Below are 16766 nucleotides of genomic sequence, written 5' to 3' on the forward strand. Positions count from 1 at the left end.
ACAGAGTCTTGCTCTGTCACCCAGGCTAGAGTGCAATGGTGTGATCTCAGCTCACTGCAATCTCTGCCTCCTGGTTTTCAGCAATTCTCCTGCCTCAGCCTCCTGAGTAGCTGGGATTACAGGCCACCACACCCAGCTAATTTTTTGTATTTTTAGTAGAGACGGGGTTTCACCATGTTGCTCAGGCTGGTCTCGAACTTCTGACCTCATGATCTGCCCGCCTTGGCCTCCCAATGTGCTGGGATTACAGGCATGCGCCAACGCACCCAGCAGGACAAAATTTTCTTAAATGAGGGAAGATGCCCTGAATATCCAACTCCAAATACTCTATAGTTCTGTGATGAAAGTACAGATCTCTTTGAAAATTAATCCATTGGTGTTTAGCTTATCTATCTGTCTGTTACGATTTTAACTGGCAAATCCAGTCTCCCCAAAGTCTAATTATGTATGGATATTAGAGGCTTTTTTCATCAGGCTCTTTTGGTGGCAAGGAACAGAGACTCATCCAAACTTGCTACAGGAGAAGGCTGTTTATTGAATCTTAGGTGTTGAAAGATAGGAACCCAAATTGAGAAGGACTTCAAGGAACTTAAAAGCCAGTGAGGGCCTCGTGCAGTGGCTTACGCCTGTAATCCCCACACTTTGGGAGGCAGAGGCAGGTGGATCTCTTGGGCCCAGGAGTTTGAGACCAGACTGGGCAACATAGCAAAATCCCGTCTCGACAAAAAATACAAAAATGAGCTCGGCGTGGTGGGAGACTGAGGTGGGAGGCTGAGGTGGGAGGATCATCTGAGCCCAGGGAGGTGGAGACTGCAGTTAGCTGTGATTGTGCCACAGTACTTCAGCCTGGGCCACAGAAACAGGCCCTTTTCCAAAAAGAAAAAAAAAAAAAAAAAAAAAAGCCACTGGAAACAGATTTTCCTCTCTCTCTCATTTGAAGTTAGTGTGTCTTTCTACGTCTCTGCCTCTCCAACTTTCTTTTTATCTCAGTTTTTTTTTTTTTAGACGGAGTCTCGCTATTTTGCCCAGGCTGGAGTGCAGTGGCATGGTCTCAGCTCACTGCAACCTCCGCTCCCAGGTTCAAGCCATTCTTCCTCAGCCTCCCAAGTAGCTAGGACTATGGGCATGTGCCACCATACCCAGAAAATGTTTGTATTTTTAGTAAGGATAGGCTTTCACCATGTTGATCAGGCTGGTCTCAAACTCCTGACCTTAGGTGATCCACCTGCCTTGGCCTCTCAAAGTGCTGGGATTACAGGTGTGAGCCACTGCGCCCAGCTGTTTCTCAGTCTTTTTGTATTGTTATACCGCTCTCCCTCTGCTTACTGATGCTGTACTTGGTCATCATAGACACTGCAGCCCAAGGTCAACAAGGAAACCTCCTCCTTGTCTCTTGGTTCATATTTACCCAGACAAAACCTATGGGCACAATCCATCGCTTCAAGCCGGGACACAAGATGGCAATCTATGAATTGACTAGTTTCAGATTAGAAGTCCACTTCCAATCCAATCAGCTGTTATCGGATGGAGGGGCAGTATCACCTGGTACGAAAATGAAAATAGCCACCTGGTACAAACAAGGGCTGTAAGTGAGGGTATTCGCCAGAAGTTGGTGTGGGTAGGTAGCTACACTGAAACCATTCTATTAATATGACCATATTTTCTGAGCCAAAAATTAGGATAAGTAATATAAAATGTATTTGGGATCTACTCTCTGATGGTAGAGGCAGTCTGAATGATGCAGTTCAGGTGCTACAATATTGCAATTTCTCAAGTATTTTGATAGCTAATGAGAATAATGAAACAAGATCTTTGAAATTGAGACTTTCCTGGAAAATCTGTTACTATAAAATGGTAGGTGACCTGCCAGGTGCAGTGGCTCACGCCTGTAATCCCAGCACTTTGGGAGGCCGAGGTGGGCGGATCACTTGAGGTCAGGAATTCAAGACCAGAGTGGCCAACATGGTGAAACCCTGTCTCTACTAAAAATACAAAAATTAGCCAGGCATGTTGGTGTGTGCCTGTAGTCCCAGATACTCAAGAGGCTGAGGCAGGAGACCTGCTTAAACCCGGGAGGCGGAGGTTGCAGTGAACCCAGATCACGCCACTGCACTTCAGCTAGGCTACAGACCGAGACTTTGTCTCAAAAAAAAAAAAAAAAGTAAGTGATCTTATAAAGCAGAGTACCTACATCACAGAATTGTTGAGAGGATGAAATGAATTTATATATGTAAATCACTTTGATGTTTTCTATATAAATATTAACTATTATCATCACATATTGGAGAACTGGATACTATTTGATCTGTGCTGACCCCACCAAGGTATAGTTATCCTGTTAGGCAATTTCTGACTGCCAATCTGTCTCTTTGCAGATTTCTCATAAATACATCAAACAACAGCCAAGCAGAAGGATAGCTTTTAGGAAACTTCAGGAAGTAGCAGTGATGCCCTCTATGATCTTACCAATGCACACATAGAGTTGATTTTCTATCTCAACATCCCCTTCCATAAGATGGAAACTATTCTTCAGATTGCCAGACATACCCAAATATCTTTTATAATAAATGGTTATTGAGAGAAATGGAAATACTTCAACCTGTAGAATCCAGCCGTTTAGGGAAATGAGAGGAGGAGCTTGGAGCACTGAATAAGAGGCTACAGTTAGAACTGTTGAGAAGCCCAAAAGCCAGAGCCGAGAAGCAACCTAGAGGAGTGGCGGACCAGGAAGTCGTGGGGGACAGAGTCAGAATGAAATCCAGGCTGCATGAAAATTCCAGGACTTGTGCGTTTCAAATACCTACACCCCATCTTTTCCTGAAGGCCACTTTGTCGATTTTAAAATGGCTAGACTTACAAGGTACTGCCACTGTACTTGCTGGTGCCAAAACAATTTGATGTTGAGGTGGTTTTGGTGAACATATTCCAAGCCTGTAATACATGGACTCTGAAGTTTTTGTTTGTTTTTCTTTTTTTTCTTTTTTCTTTCTTTTTTTTTTTTTTTTTTTTTTTTTTTTGAGAGAGAGTCTTGCTCTGTCACCCAGGCTAGAGTGCAGTGATGTGATCTTGGCTCACTTCAAGATCCTCCAAGGTGGAGGAGGCAACCTCCACCTCCCAGGTTCAAGAGATTCTCCTGTCTCAGTCTCCCAAGTAGCTGGGATTACAGGTGCATGCTGCCACGCCCGGTGAATTTTTGTATTTGTGGTAGAGATGGGGTTTCACCATCTTGGCCAGGCTGGTCTCAAACTCCTGATCTTGTGATCCACCCGCCTCAGTCTCCCAAAGTGCTGGGATTACAGACGTGAGCCACTGCGCTCAGCCTCTGAAGCTTTTACTACTTGTTTTTAGAGTACTTGATTACTCTAAATAATTGGTACCTCGGTGTATAATTACTTATTGCCATACAGCAAATTATTCTAATATTTAGAGGCTTAAATCAACGAACATTTATTATCTCACAGGCTCTGAAGATCAGGAAGTAGCTTAACTAAACAGTTATGCCTGGAGGTCTCTCCTAACGTAGCCAGCAAGATGTCACCTGGGGTAAGAGTCATTTGAAGTCTTGCCTGGGGCTGGAGAATAGACTTCTACAGTGGCTCTCAAAGTGTTGGGATTACAGTCATAAGTCACTGTGCCTGACCAGCGAAGGACGTTTTAATTTAACCTATTGTTCTTAACTCTACCACAAAATGAGCAATTAGTATATATAGACAAAGCTAAAAAAGCAAGAGACCAATGGAGGATGACAACATGATGTTATTTTTCTGGAGCATCTGAAAGTGTTTGCTTACAGTGTTTTCATAAGTTAAGAATTAAATATATAAATATAAACTATCAGTATTGTGTCCAATTTATAATAAATATTTCTGGTAGAAAGAATTAATCCAAAATAAAATTGACAATGGCTAAAACTGCACATGGTAAATGTAAAATTTGACAAGTTGATTCTAAAATTTATCTCCAAGAGAAAATATTCAAGAATAGTGAAGAAATTTTGCAAAAGATTCAAGATGGCACTCATTCTATCAGATAGTATCCTACAAACTTATAGAAATTAAATCTGCATGTCTCTATACAAGATTAGACAATTAAACTCAAAGAATAAAATAAAGCCCTGAAAAGACTTGGACATGTAGAAATATCATACATTTAAACCACGGAGGAAAAGATTGATTAGTCCGCAAATGGAGTTGAGATAATTAATTACCTGTTTACAGAGAAATAACATTCCTACTCTGCATCACATAAAAAGAAAGATTCCAGACGCATTTTAAAGCTTCATGTAAGAAACATTAGCTAGGTATTAAAATAAAATACAGCACTTCTTTGTGTTATCAGAAAAGGAAATACAGACAGCAGATCCTTGAATAAGGTGTCTTTCAACATTGTTTTCTTCTAATTTTGATACACAGTCTTTTTTTTTTTTTTTTGAGACGGAGTCTTGCTCTGTCTCCCAGGCTGGAGTGCAGTGGCCGGATCTCAGCTCACTGCAAGCTCCGCCTCCCGGGTTCACGCCATTCTCCTGCCTCAGCCTCCTGAGTAGCTGGGACCACAGGCGCCCGCCACCTCGCCCGGCTAGTTTTTTGTATTTTTAGTAGAGACGGGGTTTCACCGTGTTAGCCAGGACGGTTTCGATCTCCTGACCTCGTGATCCGCCCGTCTCGGCCTCCCAAAGTGCTGGGATTACAGGCTTGAGCCACCGCGCCCGGCCCTAATTTTGATGAGAAAAAAATGTGTTTTCTTACACGCTGTTTTGCTTAAAGTTGCAGTTTCCAAGGGCCGATTGACAACGTTAAGTGAGGACTTACTGTACTTTCTTATGTAAAATACTAAAAGCAAAGCCATACAGGACAAGGTTCATAAATATAACTATGTAAAAATTCATTTCTATACGCGTAGTGCCCAGATATTGATTCTAATACCATTCTCCAATAAAAGGGACCAGGATTATTTGAAAAAATGGCTGATTCAAGGGCTAGGGTAGGAAATACATAAGAGAAGCATTGTGCATTTTGTAATGTGAGAAAGTAAGGAAGAGCTGGCGGGGTGCATTGGCTCACACCTGTAATCCCAGCACTTTGGGAGGCTGAGGCGGTTGGATCACCTGAGGTCAGGAATTCGAGACTAGCATGGTCAACATGGTGAAGCCCCGTCTCTATTAAAAGTACAAAAATATCCAGGCATGGTGGCAGGCGCCTGTAATCCCAGCTACTTGGGAGACTGAGGCAGGAGAATTGATTGAACCCAGGAGGCAGAGGTTGCAGTGAGCTGAGATCACACCACTGCACTCCAGCCTGGGGTACAAGAGTGAGGCTTCATCTCAAACAAACAAACAAACAAACAAAAACAAAATCAAAAGTAAGGAAGAGTTAAAATATGTACACAATTATGGAGATGTGTTGAAGGGACACAGGAGTTAACTGAAGGTAGTCCCAATGTCCAAAACTAGAACCATTTGAGCAACAAAAGAAACTAGCATTGAACTCGTTTTTTTTTTTTTTTTTTGGAGACAGTTTCACTCTCGTTGCCCAGGCTGGAGTGCAGTGGCATGCTTTCGGCTCACTGCCACCTCCGCCTCTCGGATTCAAGAGATTCTCCTGCCTCAGCCTCCCAAGTAGCTGGGATTACAGGTGTGCACCACCACACACACACCCAGGTAATTTTTGTATTTTCAGTAGAGACAGGGTTTCACTGTGTTGGCCAGGCTGGTCTGGAACTCCTGACCTTGTGATCCACCTGCCTCAGCCTCCCAAAGTGCTGGGATTACAAGCATGAGCCACCGCACCTGGCTGAAGTAGCACTGAATTCTTAATGTAACTCAAAGTATACAATAAATAACCATGAGTCCATACTGTACAAATAAATGATTGAATACATATATTAATTAATTAAATAATAGGGAAGAGTAAGCAAGTCTTCCATGCAGAAGAATTCCAAATAATGTGTGAAGATACTCCATCCTTAAGGTGATGGAGCATAACTCCCCACCCCTTAAGTATGGATTGTGCAGTGATTTTCTTTGAAAGGATACAGTATAGAAAAGGGGGAAAAAAGAAGAGTAACTTTACCATGGAGAAATCTGACAAATGCTATTTCAGTCAGATGATCAAGGTTAATACCACTAGTGACAAATCATGTTAACAGTCTGTACCCTTGAAATGGTATGATCAGAGTGATACTACTTACCTCTTCGGGTTTCCACCCCCAAACCCAAACTCCAGTCCAGTGATTAGAAAAACACCAAACAAATCCCAACTGAGAAACATTCTACAAAATACCTAATTAGTACTCCTGAAAACATCAAGGCTATCAAAAACAATAAAAGTCTGAGAAATTTTCACAACCAAGAGGGGCACAGAAGACATGATGATTACATTTAATGTGCTATTTCAAATGGGACTGTCCAACAGAAAAAGGACATTAGGCAAAAATGAAGAAAATCTGAATAAAATATGGGCTTTAGTTAATAATAATGTATCAGTATTGGTTCATTGATTGTGACAAAGATACCATTCTAATGTAAGATGTTAACAATAGAGAAACTAGGTGTGGGATATATGGGAGTACTCTGTTCTACATAGTTTTTCTGTAAATCTAAAACTACACAAAAATAAAAAGTTGATTTTTAAAAATTGGCTTCTATGTTATAGACACCCTTAACAACACTAAAAGACAAAATCAAAACAATGAGGTACTATTTTCAGATACTAGATTCACCAAAATTTAAAACTGGTTGGAAAAAATGGGTTCTTTCGTGGAAGTGTAAATTGATAGGATCTTTTTAAAGGGCAGTTTCTCTCAAAATGTTAAAATGTGTATTCCTAGGTATCTAGAGAACTACTACTTTCACATATGGAAAAAAGGGCATGCACAAGGGTTTCCTAAAGCATCATTAAAAAAAAAAAAAAAAGTAAAACCTAACATCTATCAAAAAGGAAATGATTAAATAAGCTATGGAATAGTCATATTTATAACACTGTATTTCGGCCAGGCGCGGTGGCTCACGCCTGTAATCCCAGCACATTGGGAGGCTGAGGCGGGCGGATCACGAGGTCACGAGATCAAGACCATCCTGACTAACACGGTGAAACCCCATCTCTACTAAAAATACAAAAAATTAGCTGGGCATGGTGGCGGGCACTTGTAGTCCCAGCTACTCGGCTGGCTGAGGCAGGAGTATGGCATGAACTCGGGAGGCAGAGCTTGCAGTGAGCCGAGATTGCGTCACTGCACTCCAGTCTGGGTGACAGAGCGAGATTCCGTCTCCAAAAAATAAATAATAATAATAATAATAATAATAATAATAATAATAATAATAAAAAGAACACCGTATTTCATTGACTCGAGGATGTGACCCACTATAGCCTTCATTATTTTACACATCAAGAAAGAAAAATGATCCTAATTAAGCTATGACACAAAGCTTTCTTGCCATTTATAATTTTTATTTTATACTTATTGAATAAGTTAATTAAGACTTAAGACGGGCCGGGCGCGGTGGCTCAAGCCTGTAATCCCAGCACTTTGGGAGGCCGAGACGGGCGGATCACGAGGTCAGGAGATCGAGACTATCCTGGCTAAGAAGGTGAAACCCCATCTCTACTAAAAAATACAAAAAACTAGCCGGGCGAGGTGGCGGCGCCTGTAGTCCCAGCTACCCCGGGAGGCTGAGGCAGGAGAATGGCGTGAACCCGGGAGGCGGAGCTTGCAGTGAGCTGAGATCCGGCCACTGCACTCCAGCCTGGGCAACAGAGCAAGACTCCGTCTCAAAAAAAAAAAAAAAAAAAAGACTTAAGACGTATTTAATTCCATATAATCCTTATGCATAAATTAAAAGGATTCATGAAATAAATTGATTACCATATAGCTAAATCCTCTTCTCAGAGTCTGACCCTTCTGTATAATGTTTAGACTCAAAATCAATATGCCAGGCTGCTAACCTCCATTCTGCAAGTTCTGATGCATACCCAGCAGACAATGACAATTACATCACTATTGCTGCCTAGCTAGCTGTCAGCAACTGTAAGATGCATACCAATTTGAGAGATCATAAAATGTGAATTAAAAAGCGTGCCTTAGAAACAAGTATTTTGCAGCTGCTAAAGGAACTGAGAAATTGTAAATCATATTGCTAAGAAAAAATAGCAAGTTGCAAAAAATAATACGCAGTATAAGCACATTTATGGAAAAAAGTAAAACAAACCTCTATGTGGGACATTCACTGAAAATCTGGCTACTCAAATTTTCTTCCTTCTTTTTTTTTTTTTTTTTTTTTTTTTTTTTTTTTTTTTTTTTTTTTTTTGAGACAAAGTCTCGCTCTGTCTCCCAGGCTGGAGTGCAGTGGAGCGATGTCGGCTCACTGCAACCTCTGCCTCCCAGGTTCAAGCGATTCTCCTGCCTCAGCCGCCCAAGCAGCTGGGACCACAGGCGCGCATGCTCGGCTAATTTTTTGTATTTTTAATGGAGATGGGGTTTCACCATATTGGCTAAGTAGGTCTCAAACTCCTGACCTCAGGTGATCCATTCACTTTGGCCTCCCAAAGTGCTGGGATTACAGGCGTGAGCCACCACATCCGGCCTCAAATTTTCTATACTTGAAAATTCTATACTTTAGATACTTGAAATTACCTTTCAAGTATTTATAGAATGGCACAATAAAGGGGAGCTGTGAGGTCCCCCTTATTGTGCCATTCTATATTTTAGACACTTGAAAAGTAACTTTCCTGTTAAGAGGTCACGTGATAAACTTCTTGTCAACGAGTAGTAGGCGGACATTCCCTTAGACTCCTTCTTTTGAATGAAAATATAAAACTTCACAAGAAGATGACTTTTGGCTTTTCTTATCTAATACATGTACACAATTCCTCGAGAAGCAGCAATCATCTTATGACCATAAGGACAAAAGTCACATGCTGGGAGTGGTGAACTTAAAGATAGAAGGATCCTAAGCGCATTGTTGAGCTGAGCTGCCATGCACTCCCGCTGTGCACTGCCTTCTCCTGGGCTTCTTTCCTTTCCTTTTCTTTGTGTGGTAAAATATACATAAAATTTACCATTTTAACACTTTTTTTTGTTTTGGTTTGGTTTTGAGGCGGAATCTTGCTCTGTCGCCCAGGCTGGAGTGCAGTGGCGCTATCTTGGCTGACTGCAACCTCCGCCTCCTGCGTTCAAGCGATTCTCTTGCCTCAGCCTCCTGAGTAGCTGGGATTATAGGTGCGCGCCACGACGCCCAGCTAATTTTTGCATTTTTAGTAGACACAGGGTTTCACCATGTTGGTCAGATTGATTTCAAACTCCTGACCTCGTGATTCGCCCACTTCGGTCTCCCAAAGTGCTAGGATTACAGGCCTGAGCCACCGCGCCCGGCCCATTTTAACCATTTTTAAGTGTACAGTTCAGTGGCATTAAGTGCATTCACATGGCTGTGCAACCATTTTCACCATCCATCCAGACGTTTTCATCATCCTAAACTCTGCACCCGTTAAACACTAACTCCTCATTTCTGCCCTACCTTCAGCCTCAGGTAACCATTATTCTATGTTCTGTCTTTGTGTATAATATTTGACTATTCCAGATACTTCATGGAACTGGAATCATACAACATGTGTTCTTTTGTGTATGGTTTATTTCACTTAGCATACTGTCTTCAAGGTTTATTCATGTTGCAACTTCCATCAGAAGTTCCCTCTTTTTAAAGGTTGAATAAGATTCCGTATATACCACATTTTGTTACCATTTATACAGGGACATTTGGTTTGTTTCCCCCGGGCTTTTTTTTTTTTTTTTTTTTTTTTTTTTTTTTTTGACAGGGTTTTGCTCTTTTGCCCAGGCTGGAGGGCAGTGGCGCGATCACGGTTCACTGAAGCCTCAGCCTCCCAGGCTCAAGCGATCCTCCAACCTCATGATAACGGTTATAATAGCACTTGCCATTTACTGGGCTTTTTCTGTGTACTGCGCTAAGCCCTTGATACATACGACGTCATTTAATCTTCACAAAATCCCTGTGATGCAAACAACTATAATCAACTTCATTTTATACAGGTAGCGATTGAAACTTGGACAGATAACTTGCCCAAGGACACCCATAGTCACACTAGACACTGGAATCTTGATCTGTCTTACTGCAAAGCACCAGTTCTTGACCACTAACGTTAATTTAAAAAAAAAAAAGCAAAATCAATAAACTTGATGTGAGCAGTAAAAGACGCATCGTGTGTAAACTCAGGTCAGTCTCTGATGAGTTCTCTTTGAGTACTCCTCGGACACCCACTAAACGGCCCCAAGAGCACTAACCCCATAGAGCCCTAGCGGACTCCTGCTCAGATCCTTTCCGTGTTTTCCTTGTCACTGCAGTCTAAGCTTCGCGGGCTCCTCCCCTTCTCAGCCACTGGCTCCTCCTACGCAAGCGCACTGTGACCCGGAATTTGACCACCTTTCCGCGAGTCTCCCAGAGCGGCGGTGCGGCCGCGGAGGGAGAGCGGAGTGCGGCGGCCCGGGCGGGGCCTCTGTGTAAGCCGCAGGGCTTCGCGGGCTTTGGGTTGCGGAATGAATGGCGTGACCCTTACTTGTCAAATGGAAGGAATCGCAAAAAGTTTCGATTGCCCAAGTGTTTCATCCATCCATCCATTTACTCCCGAAGTCTGTACAGTGTCAATGACTGCTGTGTGCTGGCACCCACCTAGCACGAAGACTGTGCTCCCTGTGTACCCGCATTTGATAGATACAGCCGTTCATGCCGGAAAAGGGGACTAGGGGATGTGAAAGAGGTTCCTTGAACCTCCCTCCTTGCTCACAACCCTCACTTCCCTATGCTCTCACCCCCACCGCCAAAATTCATAGAGGAGATGTCTGCACCCAGCAGGAATGGCACTAGGTTGTCTCTAGGGTTACCATTCCATGCTCCTCTGTTCTCCTGAGGACCCGTACTTACCCCATCCGCATTCATCTCAGGGTCATGTGATGGCCTTTTTTTTTTTTTTAAGTGTCAATGTACTCCTAAGACTGTATGATCTAGGAAGGTAGAGACAAGGTCTTGCTCACAGTTGAGTCCCCTCACAGTTGAATACCCAGATCCTAACACGGAGTTTGGCCCAGGTAAGATTCAGATTTACCTCAAAATAAGATACATAAATGAGCAGCTACTCTGTACAGTGGGCTATGCGATACATAGCATACAAAAATATGCTAAGTCCGCTTTCTAGGAGCTCACACTCTAGGAGGGTTGGAACGCTTTTCATAAGACAAGGTGAGGAAAGGGGGCACTCAACAAAGGAGCAAATAGCTAGGGATTGGGGACTGTCCAAGGCAGACCTTTGATCCTGACGTTGGTCCCCAGGGATAGAGAGAGAGAGAACAGGGAGGGGGAGGGAGGGAAAGAAAGGAAGAAAAGTAGTAATTTTGTTTTGCTTTCTTATTTGTATTTTTGTGCCAAACTATTTTTTTCTATTATGGTTTATCAAAAGTTGAATAGTTTCTCACATCTGCAGCAACCTGGGCCATTATCGCATGAATTCCTCTTTCCTCAATGTCTGCTTCATGTCAGTCCTCTACCCTTTCTCCGAGTTCTTCCTACCGACACCTACCACTCCTCTGATTGTTTAACAAGTGTTAAATTGTAGAAATGGTTTCTGTTCCCACTGTTCAGCTTCACAACCACTTTATTTCTAGAATATATGGTCTTGAATTCATTAAGAAATAGACAAACTGGCCGGGCGCAGTGGCTCATGCCTGTAATCCCAGCACTTTGGGAGGCCGAGTCGGGTGGATCACGAGGTCAGGAAATGCAGACCATCCTGGCTAACACGGTGAAACTCAGTCTCTACTAAAAATACAAAAAATTAGCCGGGCTTGGTGGCGGGCACCTGTAGTCCCAGCTACTCGGGAGGCTGAGGCAGGAGAATGGCATGAACCCGGGAGGCCTAGCTTGCAGTGAGCCGAGACTGCGCCACTGCACTCCAGCCTGGGCGACAGAGCGAGACTCCGTCTCAAAAAAAAGAAAAAAAAAAAAAAAGAAAAAGAAAAAGAAAAAAAGAAATAGCTGAACTATATATCTATATACACTATTTTGTACTTTCCCAGTTCCAAAAAGCTTTTCATCCATCCAGTTTTTTTTGTTTTGTTTTGTTTTGTTTTGAGATGGAGTCTCGCTCTGTCACTCAGGCTGGAGTGCAGTGGCATGATCTCAGCTCACTGCAACCTCCTCCTCCTGGGTTCAAGCGATTCTCCTGCCTCAGCCTCCTGAGCAGCTGGGATTACAGGCACATGCCACCACACCCAGCTGATTTTTGTATTTTTAGTAGAAATGGGGTTTCACCATGTTGGCCAGGCTGGTCTCAAACTCCTGACCTCAGATGATCCACCTGCCTCGGCCTCCCAAAGTGCTGGGATTACAGGTGTGAACCACCATGCCCGGCTCCATTCACCCAGTTTTATAAGCAAGCATAGTATTCTTGTAGATTCTTTGACACTATCCCCACCCTTACATTCCCATATCCAATATATTATCAATTTTTGTCAGTTTTATGTTCCCCACATTTCTCAAACCTGTCTGTGTCACACCACCTCCACCAGCACCTTAATCCAAACTTTTACCTGGATTAATTAATGCTATACCCACCTCAATTTCATTTTTGTTTGTCTGCCAAGCCATTCTCCCCAGAGCAGAATAATAATATTCTTAATATGCAAATCGAATCTGTCATCTGATCCTAACACCCGTCAATGATTTACTTTTGTTTCAAGGATAAAGGCCAAAATCCTTAGTGGGACCTACAAGATTGCCCTGCCAAAATCTTCACTCTATTTTACTTTGTTCTCTCCCCTTTGTCTTTCTGTCTTACCCACTGGGCTTCTTTCAGTTCCTTAAAAACACCCTTCTACCTCAAGGACTTTGCACATGCTATTCCCTCACTTCATGTATTATTTTCCTTGTTCTTCATATTCTTAGCACCTACACATCCTCTTGGTCTCAGATTTAACATCACTTCTTAAAGAGAAACTATCTCTGACTCTCAGATCAAGTCATTACAAAGATGAATTCTGCCAAGTAAGCGTGATCAAAGCAAAAGTGTGTGTTCAGAACTCCATTTGTTCCTTCTGGTGCACTCTTCACTTTTCTCTGCCATGCCTTATGGCCAAGGAGGCTGATCTGTGTGGACTACACCAATATCTCCCTGGCCTCCCTGGCCCTCAGAACAAATGAGAGTGTCAAGGTGTTTATCCCCTGCACCTCCAAGCTGAGTCGCTGCAGGCTGGCTACTCCCTCAACCAAGTACCAGCTACAGTTTTTGTCAGGCAGCTGTCTCCATGGAGGTTCCTTTGTCTCCAAGTTCCAGGAACTGCTCCCTCCTCTTGCTCCTCCAGGCTAAGGAGTGCCATCAACAGTGCTGTCACATACCACATTATTACTTCTGGTTCCCCTAATCACTGCCCGCTCTTTTGTAAATAGTTCTTGTATTTAACACTTCTCAAATTACCCTCTTCCTATGTGCCATCTGTTTCCTCTGGGGACCCTGACTATGTGCCATCTGTTTCCTCTGGGGACATTGCCCTGAGGAATTTTTGGTGTAACTAAAGTTTACATCATTGGTGCCAAAACTTTTATTTATGGCCAACAAAAAAGGATTATATAGTCCTTTATATATATAAAATGGAATACTATATGGTTACTGAAAAAGCATGTTTTTGAAAATAGAAACAGGAGAGAAATATGTTGAATTTGGTCTCAATTTTATTTTATTTAAAAAATCATAACTAATATGTGTCTATATTCAACAGATATGCTTCAAAATGTTAATAGTTGTTTTCAGAGTGGTAAGATTAATTTTTTGTGTATAATTTTCTCTATTTTCCTGGTTTTCTGCAATAATATTACATTATTATGATAATAAAAATATATCTATATATTATCTATATATATCCATATATAAAGATATATATATATATAAGATATATAATAAAATCATACACGGTATTTTAAGACATTTTTAATTGATCCAATTATTCAAGTTATAAAATCCATTAATTAGTTAAAGTATGAATTAAACAAGACAATGAAAGTATATTGCCTAGGACACTACTTGCACAAGGTGGACACTCAATATATCAATAACGATTTATCGTGACAAATGTTTTCCAAACTTCTCAGTTTTATTAAAATACAGAGAACACAAATTAGACTTTTCTGGATGACTTGGGAATATTAATTATTATATTGTACTTTAATAGAATGCTCTGAGCTCATTTAATTCAATTCTTTCATTTAACATACCAAAAAAATCTGTAAAATAGAATCATCCCCAGGGAGGCTAAGTGACTTCCCTGAGGTCATATACAGCTAATTAGTGCTCTCAGCTCATTTTTTTCTCTCTAAAGACTTCCTCCAAGATCTACTTCCTTTCCTCCAGAGAAATACTGCTTTTTCTATATTTGTCACTACCCACAACTTATTTAATTCTATTGCAAACTTTTTTTTTAGTAATTAACCCTATTTCTAATTCTGTAATACTACATTATATATTTTTTTCCTTCTCTCTCCTTGTCTCGGTTCTATTTTGATTCTGGAAATAGATGTTATCAAGTGAAATGAATACTAATAATAGATAACAGTGAAAGAAAATAAAATAGATTCAGAATAAACTTAGATTTAAGAATGAGTTGTTGCAGGTAGCAACTATCCGAGGCTGGTGATGCGGTTGATAACAAGAATTTACCAAGGCAGGTTGGGCACTGTGGTTCACTCCTGTAATCCCTGCACTTTGGGAGGCCAAGGTGGGCAGATCAGTTGAGCTCAGGAGTTTGAAACCAGCTTGGCCAACATGGTGAAACCCCATCTCTACTAAAAATACAAAAATTAGCTTGGTGTGGTGGCACATGCTTGTAATTCCAGCTACTTGGGAGGCTAAGGAGGGAGGATCCCTTGAACCAGGCAGGTAGTGGTTGTAGTGAGCTGAGTTCATGCCAGTGCACTCTAGCCTGGGCGACAGAATGAGACTCAATCTCAAAATAAAAAAAAAGAATTTACCAAGGCAGTTTATGAGAGAAAGTAGTAAAAATGCATTGCAAGAAGGCAATGGGCAGATCAGCAAGAGAGAAGCTGACTGCAAAGAGACAAAGGTTTGCTGGGGTTTTATAGGATGATGCTTGTGCTGGAGAGGGCTATGTGCAGTATTGATAATGCCTTGGTTGCAGTGAACTAACTTGCATTTTTCTGTCAGCTGAGGGACTGGTGATAGCTGGGTGCAGGAAGATTGTGAGTTATTTGCACAGGAGGGCTATGTGTCCTGGACCATGAAGAAAGGCAGACTCACAGCTTATCTGCTTTTTCTTTTTGCTTTGCCCTGCTCCCACCAGCCTGACTCCTTTTCCCTAATTAGGACTCCACATGAATGCCATCAACTTTTAGAGCCAATTAATGCCTTGTACTCCCCTGCAGAAATCACACAAATGCTTACCATCACCTTTCTCCACCTTATACTAACAGTACTTTGGTGAGGTATAATTTATGTATTAAAATGAATACATTTAAGTGTAAAGCTTGATAAATTTTGACAAATATATACACTTGTGCAACCATCATCCAGATCAAGGTAAAGAAATTTCCTTAACTTCGGGAAACTCCCTTATGTCTCCTTCCTGTCATCTTGCCCCCAGGCCCCATGAGATACACCACTATTCTGATTTCTATCTCCATGTCTTGGTTTTGTCTGTTCTTGACCTTCTTATAAGGAATCATGCAGTGTGTGCTCTTTCACTGTGTGTAGGAGCTGTTCATTTCTTTATATTGCCATATAGTATTCTACTGTGTGAATACACCTCAATTTATCTATCTGTTCTGTCGATAGACAATTGGGTTATTTCCAGTGTGGGCTATTATGAATAAAGCTACCATAAACATTCCTGCACAAGTCTTTTTTGGACATACAGTAAACTTTCTTAAAACATTAAAACATGAGGGGTTTCTTGCTTTTTTTTTTTTTTTAAGCTCATCAGCTATTGTTATTGTATTTTATATGTGGCCCAAGACAATTCTTCTTCTTCCAAAGTGGCCCAGGGAAACCAAAAATGGGACACCCCTGGATATGCCTAGGAGTAGAATTGCTCCATTATGAGGTAAGTGCATGTTTCACTTTTTAAGAAACTACCAAACAGTGGCCGGGCGAGGTGGCTCACACCTGTAATCCAGCACTTTGGGAGGCTGAGGTGGGCAGATCACAAGGTCAGGAGATAGAGACCATCCTGGCTAATACAGTGAAACGCCATCTCTACTAAAAATACAAAATATTAGATGGGCGTGGTGGTGGGCACCTGTAGTCCCAGTTACTCGGGAGGCTGAGGCAAGAGAATGGCATGAACCCAGGAGGCGGAGCTTGCAGTGAGCTGAGATCATGCCACTGCACTCCAGCCTGGGCGACAGAGCAAGACTCAAAAAAAAAAAAAAGGAAACTACCAAACAGTTTTCCAAAATGGTTGTTTTATTTTATGCTTTTTCCCATTAACCCACATCCTCACCAATACTTAGAATTACCAGTCTTTTAAATTTTAGCAATTTTGGTGAATATGTGTTAGTCTCTCATTATGATTTTAACTTGTTGAGCAACTTTTCATACATTTAACAGGTATCTTTTTGTGTGTGAAATATCTGTTCATTTTGCCCATTTAAAAACTTGGGTTGCTTGTCTTTTTATTATTGATTTGTAAGAGTTCTTTACATATTGTTTACCTGTCCTTCATCTTTTCCAGTCTGTAGCTTGCTGTTTCACTTCTTT

The sequence above is a fragment of the Piliocolobus tephrosceles genome, chromosome 14, assembly GCF_002776525.5.
Source record: "Piliocolobus tephrosceles isolate RC106 chromosome 14, ASM277652v3, whole genome shotgun sequence".
NCBI lineage: Eukaryota > Metazoa > Chordata > Mammalia > Primates > Cercopithecidae > Piliocolobus > Piliocolobus tephrosceles.